The sequence below is a fragment of the Lynx rufus genome, unplaced genomic scaffold (genome assembly GCF_022079265.1).
Source record: "Lynx rufus isolate CCGP_SWC_20201006 ecotype Redwood Valley unplaced genomic scaffold, mLynRuf1.p SCAF_11, whole genome shotgun sequence".
Classification (NCBI taxonomy): domain Eukaryota; kingdom Metazoa; phylum Chordata; class Mammalia; order Carnivora; family Felidae; genus Lynx; species Lynx rufus.
In genome coordinates, this window is record NW_025814825.1 from 60,748,657 (window position 1) to 60,756,931 (window position 8,275).

An 8,275-nucleotide genomic window follows, 5' to 3' on the forward strand; every position below is an offset into this window, starting at 1 on the left:
AATCTTGAGAAGCAAGAACAGCAAAGCGGAGTCACAATAGTTTATTTCAAGACTTATGATAGGAATTGAGATGTGATATTAGTGAAAGCGTACGTGTATCAGTGAAATAAAATAGGGCATCCAAGGGGCGCCTGGGTGGCGCAGTCGGTTAAGCGTCCGACTTCAGCCAGGTCACGATCTCGCGGTTCGTGAGTTCGAGCCCCGCGTCGGGCTCTGGGCTGATGGCTCAGAGCCTGGAGCCTGTTTCTGATTCTGTGTCTCCCTCTCTCTCTCTACCCCTCCCCCGTTCATGCTCTGTCTCTCTCTGTCCCAAAAATAAATAAACGTTGAAAAAAAAATTAAAAAAAAAAATAGGGCATCCAAAATAAGACCCACAAATCAATGAAAATATATTGAATCGCAAAGACAATTCAACGAAGAAAGGATGGTGTTCTGAACATGTGGGTGCTTGGGCAATTGGATATACATATGCAAAAGAATGAATCTTGACTTATCCCTCACACCTCATAAAAAAATCAAACTGACTGGGTGGCTCAGTCAGTTAAGTATCTGACTTCGGCTCAGGTCATGATCTCACGGTTCATGAGTTTGAGCCCCATGTCAGACTCTGCACTCACACAGCGAAGCATGCTTGGGATTCTCTCTCTCCCTCTCTCTCTGCCCCACCCTGCTCATTTTCTCTCTCTCTCTCAAAATAAATAAATAAACATGAAAAAAAGTTTACAACTTTACAACATGTGAGAAAAATCTCTGTGACTCAGGATTAGACAAAGAGTTCTTAGAACAACAAATGTACTATCCATAAAAGAAAAAAAATGAGAAATTGTACTTTATCAAAGTTAAGTATGTTTGCTCTGTGAAATACATTGCTAAAAAACAAGCCACAGATCCTGAGAAAATACTTGTAAGTCACATATCTAGCAAGGGACTTGTATGTGGAATTTACAAAATAGTCTCAAAACTCAACAATCCGAAGAAAAAACATCCAATTTAAAAAGAGTGAAATCTGAACACACACTTTACCAAAAGTAAATAAGGAATGAAAAGATGGTCAATATAATTACTCAACGTAGAAATGCAAATTAAAACCACAGTGAGATGCCTCTCTATACACTACTAGATTGGATACTTTTTGAAACCAACCATACCCAGGGCTCAGAAGCATGCAGGGAAACTCAAGCTCTCATATATTTTAGATGACAATGTAAAAATATCATAACCACTTTGAAAAACAGTATGACAGCTTTTTATAAAGGGAGCATTTCACAAGTCTTTCCATGGGGAAGCACAACCCTGATATCGAAACCAAAGCCGGCAGAGGAAAATAAAACCGTTGGCTAATATTCCTCAAAAACATAGATGCAAAAAACTTTGAAATCTTGGGAAAAAGTAAGGCCAACTGGGAATGCAGAGGTGGTTTATCATTAGAAAGTTAATTTTTTTCACTAGATTAACATTATGAAGGAGAAAATACAGAGGGTGACATTCTTCCCAAACTAATCTTTGGTTTCACTGCCATCCCCATCAAAGTCCAGCATGTTTAAAAAAAATTGGCGAACAAATTCTAAAATTTTTATGTCATCAAAGGACACCATTATGAAAAGGAATAGACAACGTGCCGATGAGGAGAGTCACTGCAACAGATAAGTCTAATAAGTGTCTTATATCCAAAATAGATTTTAGAACTCCTACGACTCAATAAGAAAAAGACAAACAGCCTATTTTAATGTTGGTTGTTGCACTGCAAAATTGTACAGACACTTTGCCAAACTGTTTGGCACTTTCTCATAAAAGTTAAATATAAATGTAGGTATTTACTAAAGAGAACTAAAACATATGTATACTAAAAAAAAAGCAACAGACCCCCCCCCCAAAACTAGTACAGGAATGTCCATAGTAGTTTTATTGAGAATATTCCCCCAATTGTATATAAAACAAGTGCCCATTAATAGGACCATGTCTAGACAAACTGTTATACATTCATATAATCCATTTCTACCCAACAACAGAAAGGAATGAACTACTTAAATACACGACAGCATGGGTCAACCTAAAAAATAGTATACTGAATGAAATGAGACAAAATAAGACAAGAAGATTGATATAAAAGAGCACAACATATGGTTTCATGCAGACAAAGTTCTAACTCTTTGAAAAATTAATCTATTATGATAGAAAGCAGGGCAGGAGTTAGCTGGGGTCAGGGGAGGATTGGAAAGGGGCATGAAGGAACTTTCTAGGGCAATAGAAACATTCTGAATTTAGTGTGTGGATTTCATGGATGATGCGTTTATCAGAACTCATCAGTAGTATGATTTGTATCTTTCACTATGTAGATAAAATCTTGGTCAGAAAAAAAAAAAAAAGAATCTACACAGGAACAAAGAAGCTTCCAAAATCAGAGTCACAGCACATGAGCAGAATGACTCCAGCAATCTGCTTGGCTACAGAGCTGCCTCACCAATGCAGGAGGCTGAAGAGGGGGCAAAGCCTTCCACTCCCATCTGGGTTGGCCAGGCCAGTATGACACCTTTTGGTAGGATCCCTAAGTGCCAAAGCTATGACATCTGGTTGGGAGAGTGACTTCTGGTGCTAACAAGTGGTAATCGAGAGGGTATGATCAGCCTTGGGTGTGAGAGAGGCACACTCCTTTCTGTAACATCCCCTTCCCTATTTCTCCACCAGGAGCAAATGGTTTGGTTTTCCATGAAGTGCCCTTCAGTAACCACGCAAAATAAATGATGTTTTTCCTGATTTCTAAATCTTGCTAAGCCCCCAAAAGAGTTGAGTCATTTAAGAAGAGATTTATGCCTGCCTCAGTTTCCCTTGTTCTCAAACCATAAGAAAAGATTATTTTCACATCTTTAGCCAGTCTGACTCATTCTCTCTCTCTCTCCAACTCCCTCTCTCTCCTTCTCTCCCTCCTTCCCTCTCTCTCTGTCTCACCCCCCTCCTCGCTATCCCCACCAACACACACACACAGCCTTTGTCCCACTCACAGGGAGTCTCTCTTCCTGAACCATATACAGAACAGCACCTGATATGCATACACAGTCCCCTTAGGTGTGGTGAGGGCAGAGAGATGAGCCCCATGATTGTTCTGACCAGTGCACATTCAGAGGGGAGTGAATCTTCCTCCCCACACCCGCCCACACAGACCTCTTAAACTAAAGTGGTGCATGGGCTTCTGATGCCACTGCAGGGGAAGAGATTGAATTCCAGCCAGGTGGGGAAGGAAAGCCCCACGATGCCTGTCTCTGTACCCCCTTCCCTGCTCCTTCTCCCCTTATTAAATCCCTGGTGTGGCATCTTCAAGCAGCCTAAATTCACAAGTGAGATTGCCTCATCCACCCACTCCATTTCACAGATGGGGAGTCTGAGCCACAGGAGGGGAAAGAATTGCCCAAAGGCATATGGTCAGTTAGGGCAGTGACTAGACTAGAATCCTGAACTCCTGTCTTCCAGTGCAAGGTACTGTCTGCTGTATGATCTGGTCAGCCCAAGGTCTCTTTCCCATCAGAGAGATGGGCTCATTCCCACTGGGAATTACTGGAAAGTGGTACTTAGACCAGGGTTTCCTGCCATGGTTTGCTGAGGGTATCATGCAACTGTGGCCCCAGACTTGGGGTAGGCACAATCCTGGAAGACCTTCAGAATCACCAGTAAAGGATGTCTCCCTTTCAGGCCACAGGGAACATACCCACAGAGGTACAGGTCATGGGAACAGCCCTCAGGAAACCTGGTGGAGTCAGATCAAATCAGGCCACACGTAGGACAGGGAGCAGTCTGGTATGTGTTCAGGGTTGTATATGTTACAGGAGCTGCTGATGGGCAGAGAAAGTGGAAGACATGGTTTCCAAACAGACCACCTTCCAAAATGATAGAGCAGTATAGTTCAGTGATTAAAAGCATGAGCTTTGGAATCCAACAGGCTGAAATGTTGCCTCTCGCTAAATGTGTGGCCATAGCCTCAGTTTCTGAGTCTACTAAGTGGAAGAAAATAGCCTAGAATCTGCTCTGCTCAACAAATGGTAGTTGAATCCGTCTTGTTTTAAAGACCTGGTATTGGAACTCAAAAGACACAGCACCAGGAGGCCAGCTCTGGGTTTCCACCGCCAGTGTTTCTTGAAAGGGATCAGACAGCAGGAGAGGAGCTGTCCACTGTCTCAGTGCTGATCGGTCCAGAACTCAATGCTGGGCAAGAGCCCAGAGCCTTCCAACCGCTCAGGACCCCTGGTAAACCTCCAGTCAGCAATTGTGGGGGAGTAAGGACAGAAGTGGGACAAGAAACTGGGAGAAATAGCTCTTGCTGAATATTCTAGTCCTGGGGATATAAGACAAGCTCCACTGCTCCACTGCAGCTCAGAGACAGGAAATGAACAGAAGCCAGACATCCTTAGAAGTCAGTCCAAACTCCAAGAAGCCATTGTTCATGGACCGGTTCAATGCCTCACAGTCTAACACTCAGGAAGATCAATCACACACTTCTGTCCTCCTGGAGCCAGTATGGGTTGCAAATAAAGAAGTTGCTGCTGCCATGGGCAGGTTTCATGGATTTTCAAGGCAAAGTGCAAACCTCACAGGCTGGCTGTGTAGGCACAGTGAGTTCAGAGGAGAGGAAAGGCTCCATATTTTGGCTGGGCAGACTAGCTAGCTGGACTATGGCTCCTTCTATCTTCCCAGGTGTGGGGGCAACTGTGATGTAGATAGCAGAGCCCTGGGCTGGGGTGGGGGCGGGGATTGGCGCTGCAATCTCAGATCTACTGCGGCTATCTGGGAGACCTCGGGTAAGCTACTTAGCTGCCAGACTGTGTCATCTCATGCACAAGTGGGATGACGATTATTTCTGTCCTATGAGCTGTTAGGTTGGGAAATGAACATAAAGTGCTCAGCAGAGCTCCTGACCCACAAGGAGCTCTCAAGTTTACTTGTTTCACACACTGACTTTCTACGCCACCCAGCTGACATTCACCCCAAGGGTCCAGCTTGGGAAGGAAAGGTAGAGGAGGGAAGAATGGGAGGGATGGTTGATGAACATCATCGGAAGAGACCAAATCTGGGCAGCAGAACAGAATCGCAGTGATTACATACAAAGGGCCTACTTCCGTTCCCTCATTAACTGACACCTTGGGCACACTGCTTAACTTTTTAAACCTCGACTTCCTCATCTGTATTATGGCAGTAACTATAGCCTCTCATACAGGGTCGCTGTGAAGATCAAATGAGATTAGGTAGGCAGAGGGTCTGGATCATCGCCAACCTCTGATACATGTTTTATCATCATGAGTCCCCTCAGACAGAGGTCAACTCATCTCTCCCTGGAGATCACCAGCTAAGACTGCCAGGCAGCAGCCTTCCTCTTCTCTCTGCTGGGCCCACATCCTTTTATACCTGGCCTGTGGGGCCTGGGACACCCATGGAGATTCATGAGTGGCAAAAACTCTGTCCAGACAGCCAATTCCTTTCTTCCCTACTAATAGGCAAGTAAGCCAGAGGCCTGATGGTGTTGTTGGAAAAACTTGGTTCGGTTGCTTCTGCTTGCCCAGCTTGGAGGCTGGGCCATGGGGTATGCATAAACATCCTTCCAGGAGAGGTACCACCGCAGAGGTAGCACCCGCGCTGGGAGTGGGCAGAGGTCAGCAGCAGAGAGGCTGGAATTAGCAGCGTGTAAGTGCTTTGAAAATGGAGACCTGCTGGTGGGCTCAGCTGGTGGAGAGCTGGCAGAGATGTATATCCAGGGTGGCTGAATGCTCCAGGTCCTAGAAGTCATCATCTGAAAGGGACTGACCTTTCTGTCCTCAGCCTGGCAGTTAGGACTTGCCACCCCCTTTCTTTCTGTCCCACCTTCTCTTCAGAACCACAAACACGCGCCAGACGTTGGCCTCTAGGCATTTGCTAATGGGCCTCCCTCCCCCCAGCTCCTAGGCCCTCCTCTGCTTGCAAAAATCCAGAATCCTCCAATTCCCTGAAGGGACATGCTGTCTGTGGCTATGGCGCTTCAGCGAGACCCCTCTCAGGGCATTGGTGATGTTCCAGGTTCTGTGCAGCTTATATAAATCTTTCACATCTTTTTAAAGATAGCTATGGAAAGGACCACCTCTCATTGTGAATATGTGTGTTGTACGTGCGTGTCACCTGTGTGACAAATTGTGTGTGATAAATATAGTGTCCCAGTGAAAAGAACATGAGTTTTAATGTCCGATAGATAAGGATTCTAATCATGGCTCTCCCATCTTAATTCATTCCGCCCTATCTATTGATGTCTACCTGGAGCGACCTTGAACAAATTGTGGGTCTTTCTGGGTCTTGGCTCCTTCACTTGTTGAGATGAAATCATGATATTTACGTTGAACGGTTTTGGCAACAATTCCCAACCACGTGTGCAATGTGTTTGCCTCTACGTAGAACTGTATTCAACCATCTAAAGGGATGAGACTCAGTTCTGTTTTTGAGCATGCCCTCTGGGCCCAGTTACACTTTTTAATGGCTCACGTTAATGTTGTCACAAACATCCCGTCACTTCTGTCCAGCTCAGAGAAGCATGCAGACACACAAACCTGGCCACAGTGTGGCCCCCAGAGGACATACTCCAAGCCCTGACACCTCATGTCCCCTGATCAGATGTGCCAGATGCTGAGTCCCCTCACAAGAGGCAAGGGGGATCCAGCATCCAGGCCTGGAGAGGGACAGGCCTCTCCCTTCCTTGGTGACTATGACCATACTGTTGGTGTCTGGGGCTACGTCACGCCCTGTGTCTGGTGAGGTCCAGCCTGGATGAAGCCACGGGGGCTGGGGACTTGGTCACCATGGAGGTCAGCCCTCCCTTAGCCCCACTAGAAGCAGGAAATATTGTTCACATCCAGAAGAAAATCAACTCTGTTCTTCAGGAAATAGAGTTAAAATATTCAGAGTGTCTTTCTGGCATTTTCACCTTTCAATGTTGCCTTTAAGAATTCAGAAAGCAAATGATCTTCAAAATGATGTGTGTGTGTGCGTGTGTGCACACATGTGTGCATACATGTGCACGTTCACTGACTTATTGCTCTTAGACCGGGTTACCTGGTCACTGACATCATTTGAATGTTAAGTTCTTTCAAGTTCCAGACGAAGGACACCTGCTTAAGAAGGTGACTGAGGAACTTTTGGAGTATGCAGAAGGAGCAAATCTATGAAGCTAATGGTACTGGCTTCTGTCCTTACCAACTCTCTCACTTCTTTTAGCTTCGGCGTCCTTTTCTTGTCACTGTTGCAGGGATGAAATACAGTGTGATAATGTGCAGATGTGTTCTGTAAATGCCAACGTGCTATGAGGGTATTAGTTAGCACCTGACATTGTACTTCCTGCACATACTGACGACCCTTCAGCGGGCGCCTCCAGGCCAGAATATCAGGCCTTTGTTGGAGGATGTGCCCAGAGAATGTGCAGACATCCAGCTGGCCCGCTGGCCCAGTCCTCAGAGAACGTGCCCCTAAGCATACTCATAGACCACCCTCACCGGAGTTACTTAAGGAGCCCGCTAACACTGCAGAGCCCCAGACCTGCTGATTTGGAAACCCCGAGCATGACCCAGGGATATCAATCTATAACCAGCACCCCAAGTTTAGCAGGTGAGTCTGATAAACACCAAAGTGTGAGAATCGTGGACCCAATGGTGCCCCCAGAAACATATTCCTTGGTTCATTTACTCTACAGCAGTACATGGGCACCTGTCTCTCGCCACGGGCTATTTACGGGGACAGTCTTTGGGAGCAGGGGAGCTGCACAGGTGAACCCCTCACTCTGATGTCACACACCAAGTATCTAACGAACACACGTATCCAACTCTGGATTCGGTGGGCCACGCGAGGGGGCCAAGCGATGAGGGGGCTGCTGGCATTTGGTTCCGTTTCTCCCTCTGGAAGGCCGAGCTCTGCACACATCGTGCGTGGTTACTGCTCACGAGAGCACTGAAAGGTAAAGAAGGAAACTGAGGCTCAGCCGGCTTCCGTGACTTGCCCAGTGTCCTAGGACGGCAGTGGTGTGTCGGTAAGTGTTCAAGCAGGCTCTCAGGGTGGGGGAAGGAAGCCCTGACCCCCACACCTTCTCCACAGGGTCTTGGTAAAAGGAGGCAAGGGCTATCATCTCTGTGCACTTTCCTGAGGGTGGGCTTAGACCCCTGCGCGCCCAGAGTCCCCCAGGCTGCCACCATACCACGCCACCCACCATCCTCCCGTTTCTCTGAAGAGCTCTGGCACGTTGTGCTGTCCAGGTCCTTCGCAAACTGGAACTTGCTGT